Raw genomic sequence first — 17502 nt, 5'->3', positions numbered from 1 at the left:
CCGACGTTGAATAATCAAGAATTTCCCTATCTTTTTTACCATAAGTATTCATTTGATCTTGATCCTTGTGGAGTGAAAAAGACGCTATACTGGATCTGCACATACTTACTGACAATATCCATAAATGGCTTGTTTTTGGTAATCGGCGAAGATTACCATATTGATATTCGGGCGCATGGTAAACATCAGTACTCCAGTGCATTTCGCCGTCTGATTCAGAATAAATATGCTTTTGTACCCTTTCTTTAAAATGTAAAGTGGACGTTCCGGCACGAATCTCCGCAATTACTTGTTCGGATTTTACATATTGATCATTTTGCACTAGAATCAAGCTTTTTGAGGGAATATTCACACTATATAGAATATCTTGACTCTGAATAGTTACATGCAAGTCTATATAACATAGAAAAGCAGGCTGCCCATGACGGGTACGTGTGGGGTGAACCAAATTCTCATTGAATTTTATTTTTCCATTCGAAGGGGATCGTACAAGGTCGGCAGTACCCCCTGTGAATACTCCGCCAGTATGAAAAGTTCTTAATGTTAGTTGAGTCCCTGGCTCCCCAATTGATTGACCCGCAATAATACCTACGGCTTCTCCCAATTCGACCAGATCACTATGAGTAGGACTCCGGCCATAGCATAATTGACAGATCCAAGAAGTGCTTCGGCAAGTAAAGGGGGTTCTAATATATATTGGTTGTGCTCGAAATGGTTGTGCTCGAAAGGCAGTTATGAATCGATTGACTAATCCAATTCCAATATCTTGATTTCGCGCGGCAATGCATCGTGAACCGATATATATATCGTCTGCTAATACACGACCAATTAGTGTTTGGACAAAAAGTTTTTCCGTCATCCCATTTTGAGGACTTACAGAAATACCTCGGATAGTACCACAATCTCTTCTACGCACAATAATATGTTGAACTACTTCAACAAGTCTACGTGTAAGATATCCAGCATCTGCTGTTCGCACAGCAGTATCTACAACCCCTTTGCGGGCTCCATAGCAGGAAATTATATATTCTGTCAAAGAAAGTCCCTCGCGTAAATTGCTTTGAATAGGTAAATCAATCATTTGTCCTTGAGGGTCCGACATTAATCCTCTCATACCTACTAATTGGTGTACTTGAGATGCATTTCCTCTGGCTCCTGAAAAAGACATTAGATAGACTGGATTAGAAGGATCCGTTATCCGAAAATTTGAATTCATTTCTTGTTTCAAATATTCACTTGTCGCATACCATATCTCAACAGATTGGCGTAATTTTTCTACCGCGTGTACAGCCCCATAATAATAGTGTTTCTCCAAAAGAAAACTCTGTTGTTCCGCGTCTTGGACTAACCATCCCTTAGAGGGTATTGTTAAAAGATCCTCGATTCCTAACGAAATCGATGTAGTAGTGGCTTGATGGAAGCCCAGAGTCTTTAGTTGATCCAGTATATGGGATGTATATCCCATTCCAAAATGATCTATTAATCTGCTAATAAGTCGTTTCATACCAGTTCCGTCTATCTCTTTATTATGAAAGACCAGATTGGCCCGTTCCGCCATACATAAGTACCCCCTTTTCGGCTGAGTAGGATTCGACAATTGCTGAGTAGGATTCGACAATGGGCCTGAGTCAGTGATTCGAAAATTTAATTAACTTGCCTCAATCTCAATCTGGATTCGCGTGGCAAATAATGATGATACTAGGGAAATCGGAATGCCCCCCGAAAGGGGAGGGGCATCGCCGAATCTAACTTTCTTTCTTGTTTAGGTAGTGTATGAATAGGCCTGACTAAATCCTTGTATGGCTTCCTCTATTTCTCTATAAAAAGAAATATGACCAAGAGTGGTTCGAATGTATATCGAACGAATTTCTTTTTTTCTATTTCCCATTATTAGATAGTGGGCATAAATCTCATGATAAGTCCCCAAAGATTCATATTGAACTTCAATCGGAACTTCTCTTGACCCAATGACGCGTTGATCCAGGTTCCATCGTAGCCACAAGGGACTATCTAAACTGATTAGTTTTTGTCTATAAGCTCCCAGTGCATCATAAGAACTAGAAAAATGGGGTTCTTTATCTTTCCTATATTTAGAATTATTATTATTATTGTAATTTACTTTTAGATTTGGGTAGTTTCTGCAACTATTATATCTATTTGCACAAATACCTCGACGCTTTCCAATCGTTAATACATAAAGCCCGATAAGCATGTCTTGGGTTGGTACGCAAATAGGATCCCCAATAGCGGGAGATAAGAGATTCATATGAGAAAACATAAGTAAACGGGCTTCTGCCTGAGCTTCCAAGGATAAAGGTAGATGAACAGCCATTTGATCTCCATCAAAGTCCGCATTGAAACCCTTACACACTAATGGGTGTAAAGAAATAGTACGCCCCTCTACTAAAGTGGGTTGAAAGGCCTGTATGCCTAATCTATGCAGGGTAGGTGCTCTATTTAACAGTACAGGATGTCCCCGCATAACTTCTTGAAGTATTTCCCATACAATGGGTTCTTTTTCCCAAATTTTCCTTTTAGCAATCCTTACATTAGAAGTGGCGCGTTTCGTGATTAAATCGCGAATTACAAATAGCTGAAAAAGCTTTATTGCTATCTCTAGAGGTAATCCACATTGATGTAATGAAAGCGAAGGACCCACAACAATGACAGAACGCCCCGAGTAATCGACCCGTTTCCCAAGCAGAGTCTCGCGAAACCTTCCCTCTTTACCTTCAATTACATCTGAAAGTGATTTGTATACTTTATTGTGACCATCCCTCGTCGGTTGCCCGCGGGACCCACTATCAAGAAGTGTATCCACGGCTTCTTGTACCAATTTTTCCTGGCACATTACTAAATCTGCTGGCGCTAATTCACTTCTTTTTAATAGATAGGCAAGATTGTTGTTCCGACGGATAACTCTCTTATAAAGTTCATTAATGTCTGAAGTCACTACTTTATCTCCAGACCTATAAACAATAGGTCTCAATTCGGGAGGAAGAACCGGTAATAAGCACAAAACCATCCATTCTGGTTCTACATTTGTTTGAATAAAATGTTTCGCCAATTGCATGCGTCTAATCAAAAAAACTTTTCTTATTCGTCTTTTTCTATCTTCCCACTCATCTCCACTATACCCCTCGTCTTCTAATTCCTTCCATTCGACCAAAGAATTCTCTATAATAATTCGCAAATCCAAATCTGCTAATTGTTCTCTAATAGCACCTGCTCCTGTCGCAATTTCCCGATTTCGAAATGTTGCAAAGCCTGGGGTAGAAAAAAAGGGAGAAATGCTGTGGTTACAGGATGCAATTTCCTCTTCGAATAAACCTCGTAATCGTAAAAAAGTGGGTTTTTTAGTGCTGGGCCTAGCAAAAGAGAAATCGCCGTATACTAGGCCCTCCAACTTCTTAAGAGGTTTATCTAAAAGATTCGCGATATAACTAGGAAGACCTTTCAAATACCACACATGAGTCACGGGACATGCGAGTTTGATGTATCCCATTTGATATCTTCGTATCCGAGAATCCACAAATTCTACCCCGCATTTTTGGCAAAATCTTTCGTCTTCGTTTTCAGCTCCGCTCGCTCGAGAATTGCCACAAGCGCAAATCCCGCTTTTTATGGGTCCAAAGATTCTTTCGCAAAACAATCCATCTTTTTCTGGTTTATCGGTTTTATAATGAAAAGTAGAGGGCCTTGTGACTTCGCCAACGACTTCTCCATTAGGTAGGTTTTTGTTAGCCCAAGCCTTTATTTGTTGAGGGGAAACGAGTCCAATTTGAAGTTGTTGATGTTTATATTGGTCAATCATAAAATAGAAATAAGAAAAGAATTTATATTTATTCCGATCAAACTTCCTCCCTATTAACCTGGAAGTTCTTTTCAGATACAAGGAAATGATTCAGTTCTAGAGCCAAAGATCGTAGTTCTCGAACGAGCACTCGAAAAGATTCTGGAGGATCCTCATGATTAGGTATTCTTTTTCCCCAGATCGTAGCATTAAGTATTTCTTGGCGAGCTATAAGATGGTCAGATTTATAAGTAAGTATCTCTTGTAAAATATGAGCAACACCAAATCCTTCTAAAGCCCAAACTTCCATTTCTCCTACTCGTTGTCCCCCTTGCTTGGCTCTTCCTCTAACCGGTTGTTGTGTAACAAGTGAGTAGGGCCCAGTAGAACGCCCATGAATTTTCTCATCAACTTGATGAATTAATTTTAAGATATAGGACTTCCCTATTAGAACAGGTTGCTCAAAGGGGTCGCCTGTTCTTCCATCAAATATTCTGCTTTTTCCCGGGTACTCGGGTTCAAATACCCATGGGTTTTTTGTTTCTTTACTGGCTTCATATAATTCTGAAAACACAAGTTTTCTTGAAGCCTCTTGCTCATATCTCTCATCAAAGGGTGCTATTCTATAATGTTTCTTTAGCAGATCCCCCGCTAATCCGAGCGAGCTTTCAAATATTTGTCCCACATTCATTCGGGAGGGTACTCCTAAGGGATTGAAGACCATATCAACGGGTGTTCCATCTTGCAAATAGGGCATATCTTGCCTAGGCAAAATTTTGGAAATGATCCCTTTATTCCCATGTCTTCCGGCTACTTTATCCCCAACTTTGATTTCACGTTTCTGTAAAATATATACACGAACCATTATGTCGAGCGGGTCCCTTTGGATCCATTTCACATCGATAACGCGCCCTCTTCCACCTATAGGTAATTTCAGAGAAGTTTCTTTTGAAGTGGAAACCTCAAGGCCAAATATGGCCCGTAATAATCCAGCTTCCGCGATATAAGATGATTCGCTCGCTATCTGAGGCGTTAATTTACCTACTAAAATATCACCAGTTTCTACCCAGGATCCCAACCTAACAACTCCATTTCTGTCCAAATTGCGGAGTAAATGTTCTTCTAGATGTGGTATTTCTTTAGTGATTTTTTCAGCGGAGCCCTGGCTTGTCGTATCCGTCTGAATTTCATATTTCCGGATGTGAAAAGAGGTATAAATATCTTCATATACCAAACGTTCGCTAATTAGTACTGCGTCTTCAAAATTGTAACCTTCCCATGGCATATAAGCTACTAATACGTTTTTTCCTAAAGCAAGTTCGCCCCCAACTGTAGCAGCTCCTTCTGCTAAAATTTGTCCTTTTTTAATGGATTTACCCCGTGGAACCCGGGGTTTTTGGTGCATACAAGTATTTTTGTTAGAGCGACGGTGGTTAACTAAAGGAATACTTATAGTCTTCCCACTACTTGATAAAAGTATCTTATGACTATCAGTAGAAATGATCTTTCCCTCGCGTTCGGCTATAATGGAAACCCTCGAATCTAGAGCTGTTTGGCGTTCCAATCCAGTTCCAACAATGCATTTCTCGGACCGAGAAAGCGGAACTGCTTGGCGCTGCATATTAGAACTCATTAAAGCCCGATTCGCATCATTGTGCTCAATAAAAGGAATGAGAGAACCCCCAATAGAAAAATATTGGAAAGGAAAAATACTTCTAACATGAATCTGTTCCCATGCAATAGTCAAGAATTCTTGACGGTATCTAGCCGGAACAACCTGTTCTTCCTGAATACCTTGATTCAAGGACAAAGAATTTCCTGCTGCTATCATATAATATTCATCTCTATTTGGTGATAGATAAACCACCTGTCTCTCTTTTTTTTCTTTTGCTTTCTCAGCAGATATTTCATAAAACGGACTCTCTATGGATCCCCACAAGTGATCAATTCTCGCATGAATTGCTAAGGATCCAGTAAGTCCAACATTGATTCCTTCAGACGTGTCAATTGGACAAATACGCCCATAGTGACTCGGATGAATATCTCGGCTCCGAAAACTTGCGGTTCTCCCCGTCAACCCTCCAGGACCTAAACAACTCACTTTTCGCCCATGAACAGTTTGTGTCAATGGATTCGTTTGATCAAAAACTTGAGATAACGGGTATGTGCCAAAAAAGGTCTCATAAGTAGTTATTAATAAAATTGAAGTTGAAGTTGGAGTTACCAAAGTTTGGGGAGTCGGTTTCGATTGACGTATGAATACTCTACGAATAGTTTTTTGAACTGCATGTTGTAAACGACCAAGAGCCAATCCGAATTGATCTTGTAACAGATCTGCAACCGAACGAATACGTTTATTTTTCAAGTGATTCATATCGTCATCGTCAAGTATACCCGTTCCAAATTTCATTCCAATCAAATGATCCGTAGCGGCCAATACATCTCGTGGTAACAAGAATGTATTGTTCTGAGGTATATCAAGATTAAGTCTCCGATTCATATTTCGTCGACCAATCCTTCCTAATTCACATTTTTGTTGAAAAAATTTCTTTTGTAATTCCTCGCATAAGGACTCCGAAAATACCAGGTCCCCACCTACACAAGCAAATTGTTGATAAAACTCCAAAATAGCTTTTTCTTTTGACTCAATCCTCTTCTTCTCCTTAGCATTCGGGAAAGACAAGAAAATTTCAGGGTAGGAAACATTATCTAGAATTTCTCTTAGATTCGAACCCATAGCTGATGATAGAACTAGAATAGATATCTTTTGTTTTCTACTCACGCGAGCCCATATCCTTTCTTTTTTATCAATTGCTAATTCCGATCTCCCCCCCCAATCTGATATTATAGTGCCAGTGTAGATAGAAATTCCCTTATGATCTAATTCCGAGCGGTAGTAAATACCAGGACTTAGCAATATTTGATTGATCACAATTCGGTATATTCCATTTATAATAAAGGTTCCTAAGGAATTCATTATAGGAATGTTTCCGATAGAAATGGTTTGCTTTTGCACATCGAAACCAAAAATTAATCTCGCAGATACATATAATTCGGAAGAATAGGTGAGTGATTCATACACAGCATCTCTTTCTTTTATCGAGGGTTCTAGCAATTGATATCCTTTCGCAAATAATTGAAATGCAATTTCGTGATCTGGATCTTTAATTGTTGGAAACTTGTCAAGTTCTTCTGCTAAGGCTTGATTAATGAACCTACAAAATCCCTCGAATTGGATCTGACTAAATCCGGGTATTGTGGACATTCCCTCGTTTCCATTCCGGAGCATCTTAATCTTAAGTTTCCTGTTTATCAAAGAAAAATTCCATTATCAGCTCACTCTTCATCAATCCCTCTGGATCGATCTAGCAATCATGGAATCTATATTCTGTTTACTGAATCACATGAAATTCTAGGGAACTCCACATACGTATTTCATATATGTATTTCATACATATGAATAGAGACCATTTGGACGAAAGTTCGAGTTTGCCAGGGGTACAAATGAAATGAAAATGAATTGATAAAACATTCCTAAAAAAAAAAATTCTGCCACTTATACTTTATGTTATGATATTCTAATCAGATTGGATGGCAAAGATTTCTCATTTTATCTCCTTTCTATGAATGTAATAAAGCCGTAATATAATATACTAGAAAGTTTGACTTTACTTCGATTTAGAATAGCGTGCTTACTTTAATTTCTCAAAATAATTTGAGGGTTCTTTTTTATTTCGGATCGGAGTAGTATAATTACTAGAAAATTCAGTATTTCATTGTGGAATTCTAAAATCAAGTAAGTCCCTTTTTTAAGTACATGCCAATCTAGTTATCCACCTCTCCCCATATCCATGCTTTTCTTTTATCGTAATTTCACTTGGGTAGGCCAAGATAGTAAGGTTATACTCTATATCAGAGCAAATTTCCTTTTTTTATTCAAGATATTTAATTTAATACTTTTAAAAATTAAAGCATGATTCTCCATAGAGATATGTACATAAAGGGGATCTTTGGATAATAATGCTGTTCGGACCTAAAGTTTACCTATACACGGATTAAGCATAAAGTCATACTATTTTATTATGCCATTGAAGGGGGGGGAGATAATACCGATTTAAGAGTAGTTCACTACTGCAATAAAAAAAAGAGAATTCTAGTTAACGGTTCCAATTTATTCTGAATTTTGCAGCCTGTGAATAGAAATCCACTTTTTCTTCTTTTTCATCTCAATAGAAAGAAATGGGAAGTTTTATTGTGTTAACAATGTATGTTTTAAGATAGAATCTATCGAGGAGAATAATAGAAACTGGATCAAAAAAAGCAGGAATAGATTTTTTGAAAAAGATTGGAAAAAAGTAAGTAGAATTATATTCAAAATAAAAGGGGCTTTTCGTAAGAAAACGTGGATGAATACTTGCTGTTTTCTAGATTTTTGATCGGATTTTTTGGCGGCATGGCCAAGCGGTAAGGCAGGGGACTGCAAATCCTTTATCCCCAGTTCAAATCTGGGTGCCGCCTGATCAATAAAATACTTAGGTTTTTTTTATAGTGCTGATCGAATTCGATCAATTTTTACTTCGCATAAGTTCGGGCAAGAGAGTAACTGGGCCTGCCGATACTGGGTTTAGAGAAACCATACCATAGTTCTATCCTCAAACTAGGGTTAGGGTTTGTTTTGACGGTAGTGGCCAAAATGGTTATCAATAGGGGTGAGGTAGTGTTTCCTTATTCTTTTATTATATGAATTTGAATTGGTTCTTAATTGAGATTCGATTTGATAATTTTAAAATACGAGGATAAGATGTCAGAAATCTTGGTATCCAAAGAAAGGTCCCTAAGGGGCATTCTTTTTTTTTTTCAATCTAAGATTCAAGAAGGGACTCCACGAAAGAATATCAAGACTTACTAATTATTATACATTTTTTTATCGTACATCTTATGTTACCTACATACACTAAAGTAAGGACTACTTAATTTTAATTCTAACGAGAATCAGATTAAATAGGTCGATCAAAAATCAATTTAGGAGTTGTGTTATGGATAAAATCTCTTCCTCTTCATTCTTTCATAGAATGATACAAAGCAAGGCTGCAGGGTTTAGGTCAAAAATAAACATTAGGTAAGGTAGGTATCCAATAAATATTTATCTATCGTTAATTTTATGGTATATTCGGGCGTCCTTTGCTTAAAAAAAAAAAAAGAGTAACAAAAGGAATAAAAAATCTTCCTATTCCCGCTTCTTCTATTCAGGACATCATTCCCGTACTCTTTCTTTTTTAAGGAAAAAAGGGCTATAGTATCGTATTTTTAATGCTCTCTAATTCTACCAGAATTCCTATAAGAATTTGTTAGGAGTAAATTCCTTGAACTGATTGATCCATGGCCTTAGGGCGGAATCCCTTTTTGACTCTGTACCCTTGATTCCACTATGATTATTGATCAATAGTAGAATAGAATAATCCCTTCATAGAAATAGGAGACATAATTTAGATGGATATAGTAAGTCTCGCTTGGGCTGCTTTAATGGTAGTCTTTACATTTTCTCTTTCACTAGTAGTATGGGGAAGGAGTGGACTCTAGGGATACTACTAATTGATTAAGTAATCAAATTGTTGTATCAATTCTTTTCATTAATGGATCATTTTGCATTAATCATTTTGTCAAACGTTATTCTTTAATCTTTTTCTTTAGTTTTGTTTCACTCCTGTAAGAAACTCTTGTATTGTAAGTTGTAATGTAAGAAAGAGCCATTATACCAATTCATAATTTCTACTAGAAATGACGAATGGTTAAAAAAAGTTCTATACATAAGAAAATTCGACTTTCTTCCACGGAACTATTCACGGCATATCACACATTTTCCATTTCCTTTTACTTTTTACTATAGTCTATTCTTAATATTATTTTTCTTTCCTTCCATGGATTCTTTGGTCAAGAATTGTCTTAGATTTTTTTATTTTGACCTGATTGAAATTAAGTGGATGCAATGAAAAAAGAAATTGAATTAGACTACTTAACTATTTCAATCTACTAATCTATTCTATGTAGATTCAAAGATAATATAATAGAAAGAATCTAAAGTGTCGTAGAAAAAACTATATGTAGTTCTTTCTACCACACTTTAAGATTCCAACCAGATCCTTTCATTTAAGACTTGGATTTTTTTTATTTAATCCCTTTTTAATTTCTTCAATGATTAATTGGAATTCCAATTAATTATTTTGGCTGACTGTTTTTACATAAATAATAAGTAAAAAAGAAGTAGGAACTAGAATGAACAGTGCAGTAGCAATAAATGCGAGAATATTGACTTCCATAACCTCTTTATTTTTTATTTTCACAATAACTCGGGATGTAATCCCATGGAGAGGAAAAAGGGGTATCTTGTAAATTCAAGGGTAGGGCTTGCATTCTGATAATACTGAATCAATTCAATATTATGAATATCGGATCTATCAAATCAATTCATGGATGAGAGTTATATTTCACGGATGAGAGTTATATAGTATAACATAGGAAGATCCTCTATCCACACTAAGACCAAAATGGGTTTTTTGATTGGATTAGGAATTCCCTCTTTTTTAATCCTTTTCTACTTTTTCTTTTCTATATCTCTAACCCACGAGCTTTCTTAATCTTCTACTTTCTTAATCTTATACAATTTCCCTTCCTTTTTCTTATAGTTATACATACAATTATGTATGTATTATATGACCAACTTTCTATGGGTCACATAGACATCCAAATAAGCAGTAGAAGTGAGATGGGGAAAAGAGGTCTGAAATAAAAAGGGAATACGATTTATGTATGGATTCCGGTAAAATACCGGTACTCTATTCCATAAGAGTGGAATAGGAAATTAAGATGAGGATGGTATCATCATAAAGAAAGATAGAGTAATATAATATCCTAAATTCTACTAATCCACATATCGTATGTGTGTCTTTCTTTATCTTTATCGATCGGGAGTAGTGAAAAAAAATTCCTATATGCCTTCCCTCCCTCTTTAATGAGGGATGCAAAATAAAAAAGTGAAGTAAGGGTGCCCTGTGGGTATTTGATCTTGCTCCCTGCCCCTTTTTTTCATGGAAAAAGGAAATATCAATTTCTCCATTCATTGAACCCTAGTTCGGGACTGACGGGGCTCGAACCCGCAGCTTCCGCCTTGACAGGGCGGTGCTCTGACCAATTGAACTACAATCCCCGCGGGGTGTATGGCATACCCATTCTTAAATAGAACCATAAGAAGATTCGATTCGTCTTTCGTACTCTAAGAAATAGACGAATCATATACTACATACCCACATATTATATTATACGTGGGTATAGTGAGAGTGACATAACTAGTATGTCGTGATTTTTTATCACTAAAAATGGATAATAATCCAGCCTTCAATAAGAAAAACTCTTTTGTTTGTAAGAAAGGAATGAGAGAGATATGGATTAGAAAAAAAAAATTTCCCTTTTTTCTTTATCTTTTATTTCTATAGATCAGACATTTTATTTTATGGAAGAAAAACAAAAGGATTTAGTTCATACTCACGAAGCCCTAGATTTTTGGTTTGGGCCGAGCTGGATTTGAACCAGCGTAGACATTGTCAACGAATTTACAGTCCGTCCCCATTAACCACTCGGGCATCGACCCAGGAAGAATTTATTCTAGGGTTTTTGCTAATCTATGATTAACCTCCTTTCATAATACTCCCTACCCCCAGGGGAAGTCGAATCCCCGCTGCCTCCTTGAAAGAGAGATGTCCTGAACCACTAGACGATAGGGGCATCACTAGACGATAGGGCCATATACAACCGCTCGTGATTATACTATAATCATAGTATGAGCAGTTTTTTGGAATTGTCAATATACTCGAAAAGTATAAATAGATCCAAAGCAAAGAGTTTTTCCAACTTTTCTGTTATGTTTTCATCTAGGATTTTTTTTAGTTGATCGTTATAGATTAATTCTCCGTGCTTCATTTAGTGTTCAGACCAAAAATGCATCCATCCCGCACTAAGTCATAAAATTCTCTAAAAATATAGAGAAAGTTTCAAAAACAAAGAACAAAAGTGAATCAATTTAGTAGAAAAGTACTCTATCAGATTCGAACCAACGACTTACGTCTTAGCACGAGATTACTCTACCACTAATTTAAAAAGCCCTTTATCGGATTTGAACCGATGACTTATGCCTTACCATGGCATTACTCTACCACTGAGTTAAAAGGGCTTTTTATTTAATTCAAAAATTAGCCACTTGGATTTCCCATTATGGGTCTACTGCATAATGTACATATTATATATATAATATATAGAGATAGAGAGAGAGACATTATGTAGAGATTGTATATGTATATATCGATATCTTGAGAGCTCAAAATAAAATTAATAAAAAAAAAACATACCCTACATAACATATCCAACTCTTCTTGGTTCAGGGTTTTCCGTTTCCGAAGACTAGTAAAATAGGCGGATTCTGGAACCCCAAGGATTCAACGGTATATGGATATGGAAAATATAAGATTTCCGATCCTAGCGGGAAAAGGCGGGGAACAGATACCCAATAGGATATAGGATCCTTGGGAGGAACTTTTGGTAATGGCCTTGATCCTCTATGCTATTTTTTATGTGTTCTTAGTTCTATTGAACTTTTTTCATTCTTTTAAACAAGAATCTAATAAACTAGAATTGAGTCAGTGGAAAAAAGGAGAGAGAGGAAAGTGTTAAATGGAGAGAGTCGACTAATCAGAGACTTTTAGGATCTTCTTTACATCAGGTAAATCTGTCGGCCCTGTCCGTTTTTTTCTTTAAGTTACGACTCTTTGCTGCTTACTTCTATCAAGCCATAGGGAAAGTCTATGATGAATTTGGAAAACTCATCTCACTCTTACTCTATGGCTCGGACTTAATGGGGGAAGAAAACATCTTCCATAATTTCTTTTTTGTTCAATTCTGGACAAAAAAGAAAAGGAAAAAGGAATTTATAGGGACAGTGTTACCCCCTATATCCCCTAGTTTATATTGTAGGAATAATAAAACAATTTAGCAGTCTGACACACTTACGTCCTTGCAAAGTAAATAATTATTATTGTAGTCGTAACCGTAGAATAGGATCCTAATCAAAATAAATACATTTGGTTCAGGCGCTATTAGCATGGTAAGAAAAGATTTTTTTTACAGACCAGAGGGGCTATCTAAATCCTAAAGTAAAGGCGAGCGATCGAAGTAGAAGTACCAACGGCTCAGTGTCATGAACCTTCTCCATCTGATTCAATAAGGGGGAATTAGCCTTCTTGTCAAATGGCTATCCTTGACAAAGGGTACCATTTATACCATAATCTACAATGTAGCGGGTATAGTTTAGTGGTAAAAGTGTGATTCGTTCTATATAATAACTGAATTTGAAATGATATACTTAAGGCATCCTTAAGTTTTTTATTTTTATATTCCGATGAAAACTTTAGTTCTTATAAAGGATTAAATCCTTTTCCTCTCAATAGCATATTGAGGAAGAATATACATTCTGGCGATTTGTATCCAAAGACTAATTTAAATTGCATCCAAAATAAAAATAGGATTATGAGTACAGAGTCGCGAAGCATAATTTTGCATTGGATTAAGTATTCCAATTTTGAAAATATGAGTAAAGGATCTATGGATGAAGATACAAAAAAGTTGATTTCCAATCGTAACTAAATCTTCTTAAAATAAGGAATAAGGAAGCCAAATAGCTAAAAAACGATAGTTTTGGTTTACTAGAACCATCCGCATATTGTTTAAGCTCGGTGGAAACCCAATTCTTTTCCTCAGGATCTCTTGAATGAAATTAGGGAACGAAGTAAGTAGATTAGATGGATTTAGATAGAATTTCTATCTCCTACTCTATAAGGATCATCTAGAAAGCGGAGAGCTTTGGTTCCATTCAAATAGAAAAGCTGACATAGATGTTAAGTGGTGAGAATATCCATAAAGGAGCCGAATGAAATCAAAATTTCATGTTCGGTTTTGAATTAGAGACGTTAAAAATAATCAACCAACGTCGACTATAACCCCTAGCCTTCCAAGCTAACGATGCGGGTTCGATTCCCGCTACCCGCTCCATTCTGTATAAAAGGAGTATTCTCTTTGTCTAGACATGTTAGAGGCTTGTATTCAAGCCTTTTTTGTCCACCAGTTTCTGGTACTCCAGAGCGGAGTAGAGCAGTTTGGTAGCTCACGAGGCTCATAACCTTGAGGTCACGGGTTCGATTCCCGTCTCCGCACTTAGCAGTCTGTATAAAAGGACTATTCTATTTCTCTAGATATGGTAGAGGGGCGTATCCAACCCTTTTTTATTCATTAGTTCCCGGCCCTAGAGGGCAAAATTGAGCAGTTTGCGAAGTCACTTGCCTTCAAAAAAAGAAGGCGCAAGGCTTCTCCCTACCCTGCAGAAAATAAAAATGAAACGAAAGGGACAGTCTACCTCTCTCTTCCCTTTAAAAAAAGTTTGCCCGTTGTTTGTCTCAGTTAATACCCAATTTTTGGAGCTCTGTTGGCGAGTTCTATTTCTGCCTCCGGAGCGCCCTCTTTTTTTGAGTGGGATGCAAAGGAAGGGTAAGATAGTAAGGGATACGGCACTAGACTAACACCTAATTAATACTTAATTTAATATAAGTAGTTAAACAGTTAACTAGACTAAACTTTTTATCATAGTACTTTGATAAATTAAGCGGGCGAGCGGCGGGAATCGAACCCGTATCTTCTCCTTGGCAAGGAGATATTTTACCATTGAACTACGCTCGCTACGGTATATATTTTATAGCGTATATCCGCCTGGGTCGACCTTCTATGTCTGGGTCGACCGTTTCATTTCATTTTCTATTATATTAGAGTTTTCCTTTTTTTATTATCTGTGAATGAATATTCTAATGGGAATGGAATTTCATAATACTGAAAGAGAAGAGCTAGCAATTCGGAACGCAAATTGCGTTTTAATACGTCTCACTATTCTAATTTTTTAGAAGAAATGGCCTTTATTATTTCTTTTTTATGGGGTTAATAAATATTAACCAAATTTAATTTAAGAAATGAGAGAATTCAGAATAGCTACGAGAAAGACTAGTCCAATCCATAACGATGTACCGGAAAATACAACATTTTTATTATTTGACCAACCATCAGGAGAAGCAAATACAAGGGGTACACTAATTACTAAGACTGAGGAAGTCGCAATTAATGCAAAAACAGCTAATTGGAAAGCAATAGTCATATTTCTAATCCTCCAAGCTACCATCAAATAAAGTTGACTACATATTTGATCCCTCACTTAAACCAAAATTGTAAAAAAATACAAGAAGTAGGAGGGGTTTAATCATGAATCCATTGATTCTTCTCTTTAATTCAAATTTATTACTTAAACCGCTTTTTTATTTGGATATGGGGGTGAGAAGAGATTATTTACTCTTTATTTCACAAGCGGGTATAGCGGATCCTGTATCCGTGTATACAGTATACAGAGATATATCGAAAAGGAACTTGTATCTGATATCTTTCTAGAGGCTAATAAATCTTTTTATTTTTTATATGGCTATGTTCTATTTGTAGGAGTAAAATAAGGATTAGGCTGTGGAGAGATGGCTGAGTGGTTGATAGCTCCGGTCTTGAAAACCGGTATAGTTCTAGGAACTATCGAGGGTTCGAATCCCTCTCTCTCCTTTTGCTTATTGAATACGTTTGTTTCTTTCATTTTTTTTTTTCTGTCCCTTATCTTTCTTTCATAAAAAGGAATGAATGGCTCGGCTAGATGGAATAACCGAGCCAGAACAGAAAAAAAGTAGAACAGGTATAAATAAGAAAATCTTAGTTAAGAGGGTTCATGTAAAGAACAGGTTCCAAATCACGATCGATTCCCTTTTCAAAACCTGCTGCAGCAGCTCGGGCTCTTCCTGCATGCCATAAATGGCCCACAAAAAAGAAGAATCCTAGAACAAAATGAGAAGTTGATAACCAACTTCTAGGAGAGACATAATTAACTGCATTGATCTCGGTAGCTACGCCACCCACGGAATTTAAAGAGCCTAAAGGAGCGTGGGTCATTATTCTGCTGAGCGTCGTTCTTGCCAAGGTTGTATGTCTTTTTTCAACCTACTCAAGTCCAAACCGTTGGGGCCCCTTAGAGGTTCTAACCATGGAGCACGAAGGTCCCAAAAACGCATAGTTTCCCCTCCAAAGATAACCTCCCCAGTTGGGGAACGCATTAGATATTTACCTAAACCTGTGGGTCCTTGAGCGGATCCCACATTAGCTCCAAGACGCTGGTCTCTAACTAGAAAAGTAAATGCTTGAGCTTGAGAAGCTTCTGGCCCGGTGGGTCCATAAAACTCACTCGGATAAGCTGTATTATTGAACCATACAAAACAACAAGCGATAAAACCAAAGACAGATAAAGCAGCTAAACTATAAGACAAGTAAGCTTCTCCAGACCATACAAATGCACGGCGAGCCCATGCGAAGGGTTTGGTTAAAATATGCCAAATTCCGCCAAATACACAAATAAAACCCAACCATACATGCCCACCAATTATATCTTCTAAATCATCTACACTAACAATCCACCCTTCTCCACCAAAAGGAGATTTTAGTAAATAACCAAATATAACACTGGGGCTAAGGGTCAAATTGGTAATTTTTCTTACATCTCCCCCCCCAGGGGCCCAGGTATCATATACACCGCCAAAATAAAGAGCCTTGAGTACTAGAAGAAAAGCACCTAGACCTAACAAAATTAAGTGAATACCCAAAATTGTAGTCATTTTATTTCTATCTTTCCAGACATAACCAAAGAATGGAAAAGATTCCTCAAGAGTCTCGGGTCCCAGAAGCGCGTGATAAATGCCACCGAAGCCTAAGACTGCGGAGGAAATTAGGTGAAGTACGCCAGATACAAAGTACGGAAAAGTATCTAGAACTTCCCCCCCTGGCCCTACTCCCCAACCTAGAGTAGCTAAGTGTGGAAGTAAAATCAACCCTTGTTCATACATGGGCTTTTCTGGTACGAAATGGGCCACTTCAAATAGGTTCATTGCTCCGGCCCAGAATACGATTAATCCGGCATGGGCTACATGAGCTCCAAGCAGTTTACCGGACAAATTGATAAGTCTGGCATTCCCAGCCCACCAAGCAAAGCCGGTGGTTTCTTGGTCACGACCAGCTAAAACGAAAGTTCCATTAAAGAGCGTTTCCACGTGGTAGAACCTCCTCAGGGAATATAAGATTTTCATGAGGCTGATCCTGAGCTGCCATCCACGCACGAATACCCTCGTTTAAAAGAATATTTTTGGTGTAGAAAGTCTCAAATTCAGGATCTTCCGCTGCACGGATTTCCTGGGAAACAAAGTCATAGGCACGTAAGTTCAGAGCCAAGCCAACTACGCCAATAGCACTCATCCATAAACCGGTGACGGGTACAAATAGCATAAAGAAATGTAACCAACGTTTATTGGAAAAAGCAACACCAAAGATTTGGGACCAAAAGCGGTTAGCAGTGACCATGGAATAAGTTTCTTCAGCTTGAGTTGGGTTAAAAGCACGGAAGGTATTTGCACCATCACCGTCCTCAAATAGAGTGTTTTCTACGGTCGCTCCATGAATAGCGCATAGCAGAGCCGCACCTAATACTCCGGCAACTCCCATCATATGAAATGGGTTCAACGTCCAATTATGAAATCCTTGGAAGA

The 17502-nt window shown here is 37.4% G+C and overlaps 6 non-coding genes across 6 annotated transcripts; 2 read left to right on the top strand and 4 right to left on the bottom strand.

The window, feature by feature from the left end:
• Positions 1 to 8240: 8240 nt before the first annotated feature.
• TRNAC-GCA (transfer RNA cysteine (anticodon GCA)) lies at positions 8241 to 8311 on the top strand. Its single transcript has one exon. It is a non-coding gene; the product is annotated as a tRNA-Cys (tRNA).
• Positions 8312 to 10923: 2612 nt separating this feature from the next.
• TRNAD-GUC (transfer RNA aspartic acid (anticodon GUC)) lies at positions 10924 to 10997 on the bottom strand. Its single transcript has one exon. It is a non-coding gene; the product is annotated as a tRNA-Asp (tRNA).
• A 359-nt stretch (positions 10998 to 11356) lies between these two features.
• Positions 11357 to 11438, bottom strand: TRNAY-GUA (transfer RNA tyrosine (anticodon GUA)). Its single transcript has one exon. It is a non-coding gene; the product is annotated as a tRNA-Tyr (tRNA).
• A 507-nt stretch (positions 11439 to 11945) lies between these two features.
• On the bottom strand, positions 11946 to 12017 carry TRNAT-GGU (transfer RNA threonine (anticodon GGU)). The gene has a single exon. It is a non-coding gene; the product is annotated as a tRNA-Thr (tRNA).
• Positions 12018 to 14498: 2481 nt separating this feature from the next.
• On the bottom strand, positions 14499 to 14569 carry TRNAG-GCC (transfer RNA glycine (anticodon GCC)). Its single transcript has one exon. It is a non-coding gene; the product is annotated as a tRNA-Gly (tRNA).
• An 824-nt stretch (positions 14570 to 15393) lies between these two features.
• TRNAS-UGA (transfer RNA serine (anticodon UGA)) lies at positions 15394 to 15481 on the top strand. Its single transcript has one exon. It is a non-coding gene; the product is annotated as a tRNA-Ser (tRNA).
• The last annotated feature ends 2021 nt before the right edge of the window (positions 15482 to 17502 follow it).

Source organism: Aegilops tauschii, unplaced genomic scaffold (assembly GCF_002575655.3).
Source record: "Aegilops tauschii subsp. strangulata cultivar AL8/78 unplaced genomic scaffold, Aet v6.0 ptg000333l_obj, whole genome shotgun sequence".
Lineage (NCBI taxonomy): Eukaryota > Viridiplantae > Streptophyta > Magnoliopsida > Poales > Poaceae > Aegilops > Aegilops tauschii.
This window is presented reverse-complemented; position numbering and strand designations above follow the sequence as displayed.